Source organism: Ambystoma mexicanum, chromosome 11 (genome assembly GCF_040938575.1).
Source record: "Ambystoma mexicanum isolate Mex_15411 chromosome 11, UKY_AmexF1_1, whole genome shotgun sequence".
Classification (NCBI taxonomy): Eukaryota; Metazoa; Chordata; class Amphibia; order Caudata; family Ambystomatidae; genus Ambystoma; species Ambystoma mexicanum.
The window spans coordinates 892,852,650-892,869,304 of record NC_090934.1 but is presented as its reverse complement, the minus strand read 5'-3'; positions in this window follow the sequence as shown (position 1 = coordinate 892,869,304).

Sequence of the window (16,655 nt, the reverse complement as noted above, 5' to 3'; positions counted from 1 at the left end):
GCCGGAAATCCCTTACTGCCCTACTACGAGTTCCCTTAGCGGGTCACTCCTTTAGCACCTGGTCTGACCAGGCGTTATGGGCGGGACCCGTTAAGGGACTTCAGAGCTAATAACGGTACCGCAGTTTGCAGTACCGTTATTAGCACCTTCCCCATTCCCATTGAGCGCTATGGGGGCTCAAATGGGAATGGGGAATGACTTTTTCAATGGGGACTTACCGGTCCCAGAAAGGTCGGACTACACCGGTAAGTCCCCATTGAACCATACCGGTGCCGGACCCGTTATTGTAGGCACTCATGGTGCAAATAGCGCCATGACTACCTCCAATCTCGGAATGAGGCCCTGTGTCCTTCTACTGAACCGCCACAGTATGCAATATCAATCTCTCATATACATTTCAACCCACAGTGTTTAGTCGAATACTAAGGTCCTTCTATCTAAGAAGATCATTTATTTGATGGATTAGTTTAATGCTAGTAAAACACACATTTCTTTCGTGATGAATGAAATAGCCAACATGTGTTTCAACCCTCAGTGGTCTTGTTCAAGGCTGATAACAGTAGTAGTGTTTAAAATAACATATATGATATTGTGAGATGGAAAATGTAATAAAACAATATAATAAATGGTATCTATATATAACATGTTGTATATTTTATTTATTGTATTTATTATTAATATAGAAGAGGAACAATACTCTTTTGATCACAAAAGAATGTACCATAGATAAACAATCATATTTGAGGAGAAGCAGTGAGATTCTTACAATTGGGTACATTTGAAGGACATTCTGATCAGTTTGTGCAGGGGAGTACATGCAACAGTCCTGGGGACAATGCATATGTGGACATACATACATTAAAGATAGTGTACATTGGCCATTTTTAAGTTTGGGTAGGCAGTATGAACAGATGTGCTCAGAATGTGACCATGATGGGTGAAGTGCTAGAGTGGAGGCAGAGGAAGGGAGGGACAGGGGCAGATTAGTGGTGAAGGAACAATGTAAGCTAACAGGCAGATGTGGATATTGATAGTAAATTATGGAAATCAATATTGTTTAAATAATCTATTGTTGAAACAGGGAGTCACGAGATTGGTGAGGAAAAGGGAAAAATAAAGGAGAATGTGTTTAATGAGTTACAATAAACAATCACTTTACGTTAACGTCTCAGTGAACATCAAAAACCAGGTAGGATAATCTTACCATAGTTTACATCTGTTATTTTGTCACAACAGTGTGGTACACACAGTGTACAAAGTTACCTGGGTCTTGATTAAATACTATGTCGATTCCCAGTGCAAAGATATCTGAAAATTAGTGGAAAACATTATCTATAGTAATATATCTTAATATTGATCCTATGCTATGCTCTTATAAGTAAACAGTTGAACCATTGGATTCATATCCTGTTTGTATCTGGCATTATGGGCGAGGTAGCATCTCAAAGCGATATTTGACATTCACATATGTAGATCTGTGTTAATTGATTATATATGGAATAGACAAGATGTGACATTTGAGTTATATGATTATATGTTGTGGAAGCCCTCAGCAACAACTAAAAAATTGCATACATGCATAACGTCTTACCTAGTCCACTGGCATTTATACATTAATCCTAGCCTCATTAGACTGTTGGTGTACCACTTGTTACTACCAAGGGTGCTATTTTGAGATTGACCTTTTTTTAAACACGATGAAATCATGTGCAATGAATGTGATGCCATCTTTCCAGGCTAAATGTTTACATTACCAGCAAGTAGAAGAGCTGGAACCGTATACAAGATCAAAACCTGGCCAATGATTAATTAGGCATATGGCAGTAACACAAATAAGAGTCCAATATTCAGCATAGAACTGTCTAAATATTTTGATGGATCAATGGATACTGTAATACACATACAACCTCCACATTTTCAACAATGTATTGTGTGTGTATATTAATGGGTCAGTATAAAGAGTCTCGTAATATTGGCTTATTATAGTTGGGTTGTGAAAACATTTTTAATTCATGAAATGCAAACTCGGTATCCCTTGTAAAGAGGCCTGGATATGTGTGTAAATATAGCCATAATCATTGGGAAACATGTTCTATCGTTTGGTGAATTTGAGGTTATTCCTATTCGAGCAATATAACTATGTATACAGGAGGTTCACATGGCATGGACATACATTATTGATGCTGCACCTTGCAACAATCAAAGAGTTAGGTAACATGGCACATGGAGACATAGGAGCACATTAATTGCATGGTCAACGTTGAGTCTCTCCAATACAGTACACAATTTACAGATATATCGTGGTTTCCAACTGTCTCAGTTTCAATACTCTTCTATCACAATTGATGATCTGAAGTCCAGCAAATTTCCCATTTTTCGTATCCTGTTGTTGGTGGAATATTTCCCAATGTGATGCTAGTGGGAGATTTGGGTCTTGATTACCCATCGAATTCACATGTTTATTTATCCAGATTCTGAGTTCACAAATGGTACTACCAATGTAAATCTTGTTGCACACATATATTATAGTGCAAATCAAATATTTGCTTTGGCAGTTAATGAATTCTCTGATGGTGAAGCTGCCAAACATGTTAACCTGCAGATATTTTGACTACTTAGCATATTGACCCGTGGAGCAAGTGTCACATTTAAAAAAGAAAAAATCAATATTGTGTTTATCTAACCAGGTATCTGAAGTATGTTTGTGTATCAGTCATGAAGGAAGGGCTTAAAATTTACCTAAGTGTAGAAGCTTTGTGCGAGTACCGGTGGGCCTTTCCCCAATGGCAACTCTATCCATCAGTAGCAAATGTCACTTTGTAATGTGTGTTTATTAAAAACGTTGTGAAGTCTTTCACTGTGAGTGTTATTTCTGGTGATGCCTCTTACTGCATCAGTGTCCTGAATAGGAGCCATCTTTTGGGTGTCAAGGCATTTGGCCTCATTACAAGTTAGCCGGTCCAGATTGAACAGTGCCTGTAAAACCATACCAGCACCATTTTCCGGACCGGCTAACTACATGTTCTGTGGCCGTGTGGTGTTACACCCGCCAGGTCTGACCTGGAGGGCGTAATGCCACTGGCCGCAGACGGCCACAGAAACACCAACAGCATTACGGCATGGTGCCAGTGTTTCTGCGGCACCTGTTCCCATCCAGTCCTATGGAACTCCAAGGAATGGGGAGTAACGGAATGGAGGTGCTGGAATTACCAGACCACCAGAGCTGTAATGCCCCGGTAATTCCGACAAGTCTGTCACTGGTAAATCCCCACAAGTCCGGCGGCAGCCTGCCGCTTTTACCAGCATGGCTACCGCCAGACTCATAATGAAGGCCATTCTGTCTATCCAGTTATGGTATTTAATCTGAGCTGTTTTTAGTTTGTTAGCTCTGTATCCACTATCTTGGAGTTATGAGTGTGCCTTCTTCCTTCAAGCTAGTATAATTTCTGCAATGTCTTCATGCCTGGATGTACTCTCCCATCGGAACATTATCTATGACAATCTATCTGTGACAACTTGTTGCATGAAGCATGGAATTGACTTCTGTGGGTTTTCAAATGTCTTACTTTGTAGTTTATTGTCTTCCACATAGATATGGATGTCTAAAGAATCTATTATAGTACGGTGTTGAGTATTGGTTAGCTCGATCTCAAAGTCAATGAGGATCATTAGAGGGTTGCGGGTATCCCACTGGTAATTCCAGCAGGATAACGGCAACCCTGCCGTACCATCTCTGCTGTCCGATATCACGGTTTTAAAGTATATTATGGGATTTTTCGGGCAGTGGAATGATGGTAAATTCCCATTCCCATCGAGTACCAGTGCTAGTGCCAGTAATTCAGGCATTTATATGGTATTATGGGCCTGTTCTACCGGCAGATCTGCCAGGAGAACCGTGGGCCCCATCTGCAGACTTGTGATTTTGCCAGTCCGGAATAAATGTCGGGGCTCTAATTACCATACTTTATACCAGCATTTATTCTGGAACGGCAAACACGTAATGAGGCCCAATGACTTTATGGGATAGAGCTAACCATTACTGCACAACATACTGTGACACAGAGCTAGCAAACTCAAAAAAGCTCAGAATAAAACAATGGTCTGAGTCATCACCATTCAAAACTGCCAGAACTTTTACAAAGTTTTCAAAAAATACTTTACAAAATTTTCAACAAACACTGGTATTTGCTACTGATGGATAGTGATGTCAAACAATACATTGGGGAAAGGCCCACCTTTTCTTACACAAAAGCTCCTACATGTGGGCCTGTTTTAAGCCCTTCCTTCATGAGTGGTACAAAATGTAACAAAGGTACCTGGTTAGATGAACACAATATTGTTTTTTTCTCCATGTGTCGATACGCTAAAAACTCAAAATATCTGCAGGTTAACAAGTTTGGCAACGTCACCATCAGAGAAGAAAATATGGGATTTACGCTATGATATGTGTGTGCAGCAAGATTTACTTTGGTAGCACCAACTCAGTATCTGAATGCGTGAACATGCGAACATTATGGGCAGTAAAGAACCGAATCGCCAACTTGCATCGCATTGGCAAAAATTTCACCAACAGGATCAGAAAAACCCGAAATGTGTGGGACTTCAAATAGTCAATTACGATAGAAGCGGAGAAGACTGCTCATTACGAGTCTGGTGGTATAGGTTAAAAGTAGTGGTAATGGTATTACCACCACTTTTACGATTCTGCCAAATTAGGAGGCAACAGTATTTCCATCAGTGGTAATACTGCCCATGGTAATACTGTTGGCGGAATTAACACGAATGGATTTAACATTGGCAGTATTACCGCTAAAATCATAAAACTGTACTACTGCCATTTTACAAGTTGGAAAATAGCAGTAATACATTGAAATTGGGCACTAACAGCACCAAAATCATGCAGGTGATGTAAATTAAGCCACAGGTGCACCAAATCTGCTCAGGCAGGATGCATTAGTCCCACACATTCCCTAAACACACTTTCCAACACCATTATGTTGCCACTGGCTCCTGTGCACATGGATATGCAGCTGCTCCAGCTCCTCACTAAGCTGCAGACTCTGGAAGAGCAGGACGCAGAGGATAGGTGGAGAAGGAGAAAGAGGAGGAGGGGGAGGAGGAGGAGATGCCATGCAAGGCGAGCGCCCATAACCCAGGTAAAGCCCTCACCCTGGACCTTAACAGACACCAAGCTAATCACCCTGTCCTGGCTGAACAGGGAGACCATTGCTGAGCGGCTCACCCTGATCCAGGATGACATAGAAAGCAAAATTAACATCCTGTCGGAATAGAAAGTATATCGTGCCTCCTATTGTGGAAAATATATTTAATATTGCACTACACCAAGCTGCTCAAAAGTCGCTTGTAAGAGAAATCTGTGTTGCAAGGTCCTGACCTTTAATCCATGTAGGTCGCCATTTTAGGATTTGTGTGGAAAAGTCACCCTGTGAGCTAAAATGGTGGACGATGTCATTGCAAAATACAACATGGCCGTCTTGACCTCTGTACATCGCTAATGTGTAATCTGCCTGCAGGCTACTTGTTGAGGTCATGAACTGAGACCTCGTCCTACTTTGACCTATGTGTAAAAGGACTACTCGCGCAATGAAACCAATCCACAAGTACATATTATGATAATGTATTTACATATTGAACAAAGAACATCTGTTTTACTACATTGTATTAATTTTTAAGAAGACCTGCAATGCGAAACTTTAGAATACACAGTTAATGCATACGCTTATTGTTACATGTAATAAAAACCAACCAGTTAGATGCGGTTATTTGGGATTCGGCAACAGACCCTAGAATTGTTGATGTATAAAGTGGAATATTAACCCGAAGTGGGGCTGGACATAGTGCCCACAAAATGTATAAAAAGCAAATGCATTCTAATGTACAGCGTCTCTCACTGAACACACTGAACCACGCTGGAATTAGTTGTGTTGTACTGAGGGCCGATAGCTATCTGACTTTGCACTGTTTTTGTAATTGAATTCAGTAGAGAATAAAGTACTTTGTATGTTCCTTTGTAACCCGTGTTCGGTGTATTTCCTTTTGGGGTAATCAGCCTCGATATTTTGTTTCTGTTTTCACAGTTGGTGCCCGAAAAGGGACCCTCAAGATTGATGCCGGATTGTTGAAGGTTGACACACGCTATCGGACCGGGATCGGACGGTGTGACAAAAAGGAAGGGGCCCCTGAATGAGACACGACACCTCAGCAGCGCTGCACAATCCGATCCCTGGACGACTAGCCTGTGGTCTGAGATGGCATCTTGACGAGGGTCCACTTATCGAGGCAGGCAGATTTGCCGAAATCACCATACACAAGGTAAGATTAGTTAGGTAAGATTCTTAGAAGTATCGTTCGGTCCTCCTTAGGTTTGGCCAGGTGAGTCGTGACCCGACTCTTAATTTAACCTTGGCAATTTGAATTTTGGCGCATTGTATCTGCAGACACAATTATTGACCCCAGGTAACACCAAGAATTTGAGATATGCCTGGGAAATTGTCTACCTGCTTTAGGGCATTATTCCGCAGTGATAAACAATCTTTGGAATTTAACCGTCCCGCACCACAGGAGGGGTCGCCGGCATGTACTATGTACTGTAAGTATGGCATTGGAAGTATAGTATTTAATGATATTTGGCACAGACAAACCAGACATGCCTCCGAACTTCAGTGGCCAATCAATGGTAGTTTTGAGATCCCTTGCATTGATTATTTGGAGTCAGTATTGTTAAAGAAAAAGGCTAGACCTGCATCATTTGATGTTTTGCAGAATTGGAAAAAAGAAGCGTTACAACAGCTTAAGAGTAGAGAGAAACATGCGCGCCGCCAAGAAACGATTGCCGAAAAAGCGTTATTATATGACCAGGATAAACAGTCTGAATCGGCTAAAAATATGAAAAGGACTTTCTCACTTGGTATTCAGAAAATCTATCCTTCCAAAGATCTTCATGATTCTAATGAGTTTTTTGAGAAAATATTAAATGAACGAAGGCCTGGTGCCTCTGCGCCACTCCATATGTTCCTCTTCCTGCTGCTGTACCTTTTCCTGTTGTTATTCCTGCTCTTCCTGCTCAACGTGTTGTTCATACTCCTCTGACTTTTGTCCCTCCACCTGCTCCTCCGCCTCTTTTTATCGCACCGTTATAGCTCCTCCATCGAATTTGCCTGCTCCCCCTCTTCCAAGTGGTCTTGGGCCGCTTGTAATCGATCATGGTGCAGATTTGAAGGTTGTCACTCGCATTACTGTACCACCGGAGAAGAAACATGAGTTAATTGCATGGGCTAAGCATTGTATGGAGAAGGATGATCAAGCTAGTGTTTTTTCAACACTTTTTAATACGGATAATTTTCCTGAGAAAAATGTTTTTATTGAAGGTTTGGGGATTCAGTTATGTATAATGTGGGGAAGATTAAATAATGCGGACGTTCCGCAAGGGTTAAGGGATCTAAATACTTTAGCACTTTCCAGAGACACTGTGGAGAATGTAAAAGAGTATGTCGAGAGGTTATTTGAGTATAGAAAGGAGTTAGAAAGGATACGGAATGAGGATGATGAAGAGGAAAGTATGTATGTACAGAAATGGTACCTTCCGTGTCGTAAACCGATATCGGAGGAAATGCGAATTTGTAAGGAAGATGCGATTAGATGGGTTTCAGACATATCGATAACTCCAGTTGAGGTATATGACACATATAGTCAATATACGTTGGAAATGCAGAGGATAGTGATACAGGTAATGGTAGAGTACCTGCAGAATGAGTGTGTAAAGAGGAAGATTAGTTGTCCCACAGAGTTATTGAATATTTATAAGAGAGCTTTTTTGCCTGACACTTCTTCGACTGCTTTAGCGCTCGACTTGGCTCTGTTGCTTAGTAAGCGTTCAGAGTTGCCTACATCTCAGTTGCCTATGAGAGAGGTTCCTCCGACGTTTGTCCCGAAGGTTGAGGTTGCGGCCAATGCTGCTCAAGGTATAGTCGATGTGGACATTCCCGCACATTATGTATCACAGTTTGTTCACGTCCCTTTTTCACGACAGGAAGTGAACACCATTAGACAGTCTATTCCTGACATTAGGAAAAATCTGACAGGGTTCTGTAAAGAGATAGAATCTGTTTTGCAATCCTCAGTGTTCAACTTAGGTGACATTGATTAATTGTTTCCAGTACTCCTGCCCGTAGATTTATGGAAACAAGTTAGAACTATTGATGATGTACCCGGGTTGGGAGATACATGGGCAAATGTAACTAGGCTTGGTGGGGAAAGGCCAGCTGGCGAAAGACCACAACAGGTGATATTAACTCTGCCTGATAGAATTATTGCTAAATTAAAAACCATAATTCCCGAAAAAAGAATTATTTGGGACAAGCTTACGGCCTGTGTCCAAGGAAAGTCTAAGGGTGCTACCGAGTTCTTTAATCGGTTCGAACTGGTATTTTCAGATTTCAGTGGACAAGACTTAGGCACAGAGTCTAGGAAAAGATTATCTGTGGACAAATTTGTACGTGGATTGCTGCCTGACATCCAGTCACAGATTATGTCCTCTGAGAGCGCTTGGCAGGCAAAATCGCAATCAGAAGTACTGCATATGGCTCAGTACTATGAGAATCGTGTCAATAATGAAAAAGATAGGAATAAAAAACGGAAAGGTGATTTAAAAACAAAAGTGCTATTGCAGCAAATTGTTAGGGGCCCCACAGGGGGTAACTCTCAGGTTAGAGGTCAGTATGTCTCACAGGGGAATGTGCCCTTGGGTCCTGTGAACATTAATCAATGTGCTTATTGTCGTCGAGAGGGTCATTGGCGAGCACAATGCCCCGTCCTTCAACAGAGGTCGAATAATACATTTGATAATATGGGTAGGCAATCCAGAGGTCGCACGGGCGTAGGGGGCCCTGGTAGAGGTCAGTTTACACAGGACCCTCAACAGCCTTTTTCACAGGACAATCAGACTCTGAGTGCGGACACTAGGAACATATTCGATCATCCTTCCGCTGCATATTTATCTGAAGAGCTTCCTTTTGATAATATTCTGTTTCATTAGGATTGCCAGAAACAGGGTCTGGAACCTACTCCTATTCCCATCAATCAGAAAGGTCCCTACGTTGAAATCATGGTGGGAAATAGGAAACATCAGTTCTTGATAGACACTGGAGCACAGAAGTGTTCCATTGATCGTTCGCGAGTTCCAAACATTCCACTGTCAGGGCAAAGCAATGTTTCTGTAGGGTTTTCCGGGACACCAGTTGTTTGTCCGGTCTCTATGTCCATTTACGGACCAGTGTCCTTTTCTATTGACCTCGGATTGCGGGGAAAACTTGCTGAGGTTGAATTTGTTAAAAGAATTGAATGCAGTGATTTATTGTTCTTCCGATGAAGTGCGCTTGACGATTTCACCACAGCAATCCTCTGCCTCGCAATTTCTGACTAGACCTTTGCCTCCAGAATTCATTGATGTACCAGAGAACTTGTGGGCTGTTGACGACAATGATGTTGGTGTTTTGCAGGTTGAGCCTGTTAAGATAGTTTTGAAACATGGAATTGAGCTGCCACGCATTCCGCAATGTAAGATTTCGGTTGAGGGCGAGCAAGCTTTGAAATGTATTGTTTCCGATTTTGTGCACCGCAGTGTGATTGAAGAAATTTCAGGAAGTTTGTGTAATAGTCCGATTTTACCCGTGTACAAGATAGGCGAAAATGTAATTCCATTCCATTTTATAATTGATTTACGAACCATTAATAAAGTTGTGGCATCGCAATTTCCAATTGTGCCTGATGTGACGACAATCCTAACCATGATTCCAGCTACAGCTACTTACTTTAGTGTTGTGGACCTAAAGAATGCGTTCTTTAGTATTCCTATACACAAGGATAGTAGATATTTTTTCGCGTTCACCTTAGGGGGACGCTCCTTTACATTTACTCGCGCACCTCAAGTATTTATAGTAGGGCTTTGAAAGAACAACTTGATACCCTTGAATTGCCCTCTGCTTGTACTTTGCTTCAGTACGTTGATGATTTGGTTCTGGCTGCTGACTCTGAGAGTGCCTGTAAGGAGGGCACTGTGTTACCACTAATTCATCTAGCTAAGCATGGTCACAAAGCTTTGCTTAAGAAATTTCAATATTGTTGTCAGGAGGTCGCCTATTTAGGCTATCTCCTGCCAAAGGAGGGAAGAAGATTGATACCTGAAAGAATAAAACACATTTCTGGCATGTCTGTCCCAAATACGCAGAAGGAAGTTAGGGCCTGAATATGTATGGCTTCTTACTGTAGGTTGTGGATCCCAAATTTTTCACTTGTGATAAAACCGATGATGGCCTTGACGAAGAAGGGCATTTCTTCGCCGTTGCCATGGACCTCGGAACACCAGCAATCGTTTGACTTGCTTAAGACTGCATTATGCTCTGCACCAGTTTTGGACACACCAAACTATGAAAAGGCCTTCGTATTATTTGTGCATGAATGTGATGGATGTGCTTTGGCTGTATTAACGCAGGAGCATGGAAGGAAGAATAGGCCGTGGGGTTACTATTCCTCCGCCCTTGATCCTGTAGCATGCGTTTTGCCAAGATGTTTGAGTGCTGTCGCAGCTGCGTCTGCAAAGCAGAGTGAGGGAATGGTCCTAGGCCCTGATTTGACCCTGATGGTGCCTTACTCTGTAGATGTTCTATTGAACCGAACTCAAACGCAACACCTCACTTCCACACGGTTGACGAGATATGAATTGATCTTGTGTGCCCCTCACATTCAAATTAAGAGGTAAGTGTTCTTAATCCGGCTGAACTCCTACCTTTCCCGCAAGATATTACTTGCGGCGATGAAGACTCACATGATTGTTTGTATACGACCGAACAAGAAACAAAGGGCAGGATTGATTTGAAAGATACCCCTTTGGATAATCCGCAAGGAGAGCTGTTTTGTGACGGCTCCTGCTTTAAACTTCCAGATGGTACATCCACAGCCGCTTATGCAATCACTACCTTGAGCACGGTTGTGGAAACTAAGAGAATTACGCATAATTCTGTGCAGGCCGCAGAGATTATAGCATTAACCCGAGCTTGTGAACTATCCGAAGGGCTTGTAGTAAATATATATACTGATAGTCAGTATGCCTTTGGGGTGGTTCACAACTTTGGGAGACTTTGGTCGGAAAGAGGATTCCTAACCTCGCATGGCACCAAGATCCAACATGTCACCCTAATAGTGCAACTACTCTCAGCACTTGCGCTCCCTACTCATTTAGCAGTTGTAAAATGTGCAGCACTTCGAAAGATTGTAGATAACATTGGAAAAGGGAATGCTTTCGCCTATCAAATAGCTAGACAAAATGCCACTGATCTCTTTACGGAGATATATGTTTCTAGGGAGACTGAAAATGCTTATGTGATGGATGAGGGCATTGGGTCTGTATGGGATATCCAAGCCGATGCCACAGTAGAAGAAGCTAAGAGGTTTGCTGAGGGCTTGTGAAAACTTGATGATGATGGGTGTTGGGTGGACACAGTGGATGGAAAATGGTTACTTCCCAATGCTCATGTGATGATGATGGTTGTAATGGCACACGGTCCTACGCATGTGTATGCCCGACAGATGAAGAAAATGTTAGAAAAAGTTTGGGTAAACGACAGAATTTCAAAAATTGCTCAGCACTACGTCCAGAATTATGATTTGCTTAATACATAATGTGGGAAAGAGGACAGCAACCCAGAGGGCAAGTTTTGGGCCACCCTCTGTCCCATTTGAAGTAATTCACTTTGATTTCATTGAAATGGAGCAATGCAACAATTTAAAATATGTATTGGTAGTCATTTGTGCCTTTAGTAAGTGGGCTGAGGTTTTCCCTGCTAAAGATGCTACAGCCATGACCACTGCGAAAACCATGTTAAAGGAGTACTTTCCCCGGTTCGGGTTGCCGAGAGTTATCTGATCGGACAATGGTCCACACTTTGTCGCCGCTGTAATCCTACAGATATGTACAGCGTTACGAATTGACAAATGGTTCCATTCGGCCAGACATCCTCAGAGCGCTGGACTAGTAGAAAGACACAACGGTATCATCAAGAACAAGCTCGCTAAGTCGTGTGCCGGCACCAAACTAAAATTTACTGATCGTTTTACTAGCTATGCGTATTACCCCTCAAACTAAGACTGGGCTCTCTCCATTTGAGGTGGTAATGGGGAGTCCTGCCAATATCTGGAATATTCCAAAATGTTGAAATTTGAGAAATATTGAAAATGTACTACTTTCAGATTGTTGCAGCCAATTGACTAAAAACCTGTATTTGATTTACCACCAGGTACGAGAGGCCTTACCTGTGCGTTACGAAGGCCCGGGCCACGGCATACGACCGGGGAGCTGGGTGCTCATTAAATCCTTTGAGCGCACCTCCTGCCTCGCACCTCGCTGGCGTGGGCCATTCCAGGTCCTGTTGGTCACCCAAACAGCGGTGCGGGTAGCTGGCCGAAAGAATTGGATCCACGCATCACACATCAAGAAACTTCCTCACCCTGTGCCACACGTTACAGAAGAAGCAGAACCCCTCGCTGATACTCCCCTGATGATCCCAAAGCAGTAAGCAGCACTGAGAGTGTGTCGGAGAATATCTCTTTTTTTTTTTTTCAAATTTATTTTTTATTTTCCAATTAAACAATACAACACAGTATCATTTTCGAAGCAATTGCATGATGATATTAACTCTCCCTTTCCCTCCCTCCCTCCCCTTTAGACCAAGACCATGCAGGTGGGCTGCAGTTCGAATACGACGGGGTTCAATGCTGGCTGTCCGGGTCCTCTCCGGAGGAGCTGTCTTCAGTGCTATAGAACAGTGATGTAGTGAGGGCCACCCATTGTAATATGTCATCAGAGGTGTCCGTGCTTTGTTGTCGCTGCGCCAGTTCCCATGCCTGTGTTTCAGCTGCAGACCATCTTTGTAGGTCCGCCCACCACATCGTAATGCTGGGGGCTGCAGGGCTCTTCCAGGTCATCGCGATCCGTCTTTTAGCCAAAATGTACATTAGGTCCTTAAGCCTGTTCAGGGGCATGTTCTTCTTGCTCCTAGGGTATGAGCCCAAAATGCACGCCTTGGGTTATTGCACATCCAATATAATGTTTGCTTCGGCTACTTTCTCGTTGATTAGGGTCCAGAAGGCATGTATGGCCGGGCAACCCCAGAACATGTGAGACATTCCAGCTGAGGGTTCGCAGCATTTAGGGCAAGGTACAGCGCCCGTGCTACTGAATCTGGAGATGACGTCCGGGGTGAGGTAAGCCCTGTGGATGATGTAGAATTGAATGAGCTGGAAGCAGTCGTTCCTGGATACCTTTTTGTGGTAATATGTTATGGCCTCCCACTCTTTGTCTCCGAACGAAGTGCCGAGTTCTTGTTCCCATTTTGCCTTGCTTTTAAGTTCGTGTTGCGAGCCACAGTTGAGCATGATCTCATAGAGCCGCGAGGTTTCGTGACCGCCTTCTGCTGTGCTCAGCAGGTTCTCAATGGCCTCATGCCCTGTGTTGAGGGTCTCTATCTCGGGCCAACGTTTCATGAGGTTTTTCACTGTCACTCCATGCAGGAGCAATTGGCCTGGTGGCATTCCTGCAGTCTCTTGCAGTTCGATAAACGATAGGATGCCAGGGTCGTCTACTAGGTCTCCCAAGGTGGCGATGACGAGGGGTTCCCATAAGTTCCTGATATCCTTCTGGTCCTCTGGTCTGGTCGACATAGTAGCGGCTATCGGGATCTGGGGGGATAAGGGGTCGGCCACTTTGGCGGACATGCAGGCTCTTCTCCAGATCCTGGTGCCTAGCGTGATTAGGTATGGATTTTGTTGTTTTGCGTCCGGCTTGATCCAGAGTAAGTCCCTAAGCAGTGTCTGGGGGTCTGAGGGTCGTAATAGGCGTGTGTCCGAGGTGGGGTCATCGGCCATCCATTGGATCACATGTTTCAGCTGGCCTGCTAGATAATAGAGTTCGAAATTGGGGATTTTGAGGCCTCCTTTGTCGTACGGTCTTTGCTTTACATCTAAGGCGACTCTATGTCTTCCTTCGTGCCATAGAAATTTTCTGCAGAGTTTGTTTAGCTCATTGAAGTATTGCCGGGGGATGTTGTACGGGACATTGGTGAAGAAATACAGTAGTCTCGGCAATGCTACCATTTTGAGGAGCCCCGCTCTGCCGGCCACCGAAAGGGGCAATTTGCTTCAAAAATCCATTGATTTAATCAAGCCAACTTTGGCGTTCTCAGTGTTCAGCGCATGTTCGGTTCTGGGGTCGCGATGGATCTTGATGCCTATGTATTTAAATGAGGTGGGTTCCCATTTGAGGGTTAGTGCGGGGAGGTGTTCTACCTTAGTGTTGCTTAGGGCGGCTAAACGGTACAGGCAAGACTTGTCGTGGTTGATTTGGATCCCTGTGCATCTGTGAAACCCCCTCAATGTCTCCAGTAAGTAGGGTAGTATGTGTTTGGGGTCTTTAAGATAGAGAAGCATGTCATCTGCGTACATGGAGACTAGGTGGGTCACCCCATTTATTGTTATGCCCCCGTCGCCGTACTCCTGCCTGAGGTATGCTGCCACTGGCTCGATGGCTAAAATGTAGAGTAAGGGGGAAAGGGGGGCAACCCTGTTGGGTCCCTCTGGAAAGATTCCATTTGTCAGAGAATGTGTAATTAGTTTGCACCCTGGCCATGGGGTCTGTGTTGGTGAGTTTGACCCACTTTAAGAAGGCTGGCCCGATTCCCATCTTGGCCAATGTGGCGTGGAGCCATTTCCACCGGACCGAGTCGAAAGCTTTGGAGGCGTCCAAGGACGCCACCACGCATCTATCCGGCCCGCCCTCTGTGCTATATATGACGTGATGCAGTTTGCGCAGGTTTTCCGTGATGGATCGACCTTGCACGTACCCGGTTTGATCTAGGTGGATCAGGTGCGGGATGACGACCTGTAGTCTCCTTGCCATTAGTGCCGTTAGTATTTTATAGTCCACGTTTAGCATGGAGAAGGGCCTGTATGAGCCGCAGTTAGTGCTGTCTTTGTTGGGTTTTAGCAGGGGGATGATGGTGGCCTTGCGCATGGAGTCGGGGAGGCGGCCCTCCTCGTACACCTCATTGTATACCTGGGATAGTAGTGGTGCTAGTATGTCTTTGTAAGTTTTATAAAATTCCCCGGGAAGCCCGTCAGGCCCTGGTGTCCTCCCTGAGGGTAGTGACCTGATAGTTGCCATAACCTCATCTGGGGTAATGGGGCCATCCAGTGTCTCCGCCATGTGTTCGTCTAAGTGAGGCAACTCAATGATGTCGAGGGAATCTTCAATGTCAGTGGGAGGAGTAGGGTCTGAGTATAGGGCCTGATAGTACTCTTTGAACGCTAGGTTAATCTCAGCTTGAGTGTGGGCATTGGAGCCGTCATTGCACTTGATTTGGCAGATAGGTGATCTGGGGGTCTCGCGCTTGTATAACCACGCAAGCAGTTTCCCAGGTTTATCCCCCAGGGCGTGGTTTCTCACGGTGTAACTCGCGTAGCTCAGTTTCCCCAGTGTCTCCCAATGTGTTAGGCAAGATTGTTTAAGCTCTATTATTTTGTGTATATGGGCCGGGTCAGGGGATGGCCTTGCCTCCAGGACCTTCAGCTCTGTTTTGGTATGCCCGAGCAGGGCAGTAGTGTGTCTCTGGGCTACCCCAGCCACAGCAATCATTTCTCCCCTTATTACGACCTTGTACGCCTCCCATGCTGTGCATATGTGTTCAACGCTGTCTGTGTTAGTTTGCCAGTAGTCTGTTGTGCCTTGCCTGATTTGCTCATTGAAGGCGTTGTCTAGCAGTGCCTCGCTTCTGAGTTTCCAAGTCGGGATTGGGGGCCTGGGGGCTGTTAGTGTCCATGTGGTAATCAAGGGTGAGTGGTCTGACAGCACCCTGGCCAAGTATTGCGTGTCATTGAACAGAGCCATCTGTTCCTCACTCGCAAATAGGTGATCGATTCTGGTGTGGACTTTATGTGGAGGCGAATAGAAGGAATAGGCTCTGGTATCGGGGTGTTGAACTCTCCATAGGTCTTTCAAGGCGAATTGGTGTGTGAGGGAGTTTAGTATTTTGGCGGGTCTGTCCATGCGGGGGTCTAGGGTGCAATTGTGGTCGCCACCCCATATTATTATGGCTTCACTATTCGTGCTCAGGCGGGTGTATAGTGAGCGAAAGAAGACGGTGGTGTCGTGGTTGGGAGCGTAGGTGCTATAAGACAGAGGTCCCTTACTTCTATGGTGCCTTGCATCAGGGCCATTCTACCTTCATTGGGCCTCATTACGACCCAGGCGGTAAGTTACCGCCTGGGCCGTGACTTTACCACCATGGCGTAAACTGCGTTTACGCCATGGTGGTTGGCGGACTTACCGCCCCATTCCGAGGTCGGCGGGGCGGTAAGTCCCCAATCCCCATTTACCCTTCCCCATTCCCATTTTTGCCCCATAGGGCATAATGGGAGTGGGGAAGGCGTTAATTACGCCACCGTAAATTACGGTGGCGTAATTAACTCCATGGTCCCTTAGCGCCATGGATATTAACACCTGCTAAAAGCAGGTGTTAAAAGCGCCATGGCGCTAAGGGACCTCGTAGTTGGCGGTAAGGGGTCGGCGCAGCTAACGCTGGCGTTAA